Below are 1,302 nucleotides of genomic sequence, written 5' to 3'. Positions count from 1 at the left end.
ATGCATTTTATAGCCAGTATAAATGCTTGGCTACACAGTGTCTTCAGACAACAGTCTCCAGTATAACATTTCCAAGCAAACAAAAACGGAGAATCTGTAACCTGTTTTTGTTTGCTTGGAAATGTTAATACTGGAGACTGTTGTCTGAAGACACTGTGTAGCCAAGCATTTATACTGGCTAATAAATGCATTGCCATTAATTGGAAAGTTAGTTATCCTCCCACAATTTATGGAAGAAATGTAAAGTTATGTACAGTATGACTAGATTTGTTTTAAGATTAAGGGTATACTATGCAACCTTCATAGTCTGTATTGAAAACAACATCAGAGGAGATTTAGGCAATCCCTAGCTGCTGGGCTGCTCAGTCCTGGCCCTGGGGGACTGTACTGGCCCTGGGGGACTGAACTGCTGTCACTCTGGCTCTTTTATTTATTTATTTTTATTTCACCTTTATTTAACCAGGTAGGCTAGTTGAGTTSACATTTGCAACTGCGACCTGGCCAAGATAAAGCAAAGAAGTTYGACACATACAACAACACAGAGTTACACATGGAATAAACAAACACACAATCAATAATACAGTAGAAAAATCTATATACAGCATGTGCAAATGAGGTAGGATACGAAAATGTCTGAATTATGTCTAAATCGAACAAGAACTGGGTCTTTCCATGGGGCATGCTTTGTCCTATTTATGAATCTTGAGTGATGAGTATATATTGGTTCAATACACGGTGGAGCGCTTCTTATCTAAGTAATTTCTAGGTCGATTCTGTGACTAGTGATGGTGGTGGGACTGTGTAAACTGTGGAGTCTACCTGAACAATTAATTGCCACTTTGTATCTAACAAAAACTATCCTATTACGATGAAAGTTAATCAGTACGATCATCTGAAGGAGGTTTTGGTTCTTGGTGAGAGCAATTCAGTTTCGAGCCGAACGGTGATAGCACTGAACGAGAAGAGAAGCGAGATGGACGTAGAGAGAGGTGGTCTTAATTTGTGCGAACGTGTCTTAGCCTATAGAATTTCAGTATGTGTTTTTCCTGTAAAACGATTTTAAAAATCTGAAATGGTGGGCTTGTTATTCCACACAGAGCTGATCTGGTTCTTAGTGATTATATGATATTGTAGATGCTAGGCTCACACACGTATTTACGCAATCAGTGTGTGTGAGGGCTCCAGACCCTGGGTAACGATGCTCGTTAAGTAAGAGATCGCGCTGTGTACAGATTAGCGAGCTGGGTGCCTCCGGTACCACCAAAACGAATTTAGCGAATCTCGTTATAAAAAAGGGTGTTT

This window comes from Salvelinus sp. IW2-2015, linkage group LG3 (genome assembly GCF_002910315.2).
Source record: "Salvelinus sp. IW2-2015 linkage group LG3, ASM291031v2, whole genome shotgun sequence".
Lineage (NCBI taxonomy): Eukaryota > Metazoa > Chordata > Actinopteri > Salmoniformes > Salmonidae > Salvelinus > Salvelinus sp. IW2-2015.
The sequence above is the reverse complement of the archived record's forward strand: the minus strand, read 5'-3'. Positions refer to the sequence as shown.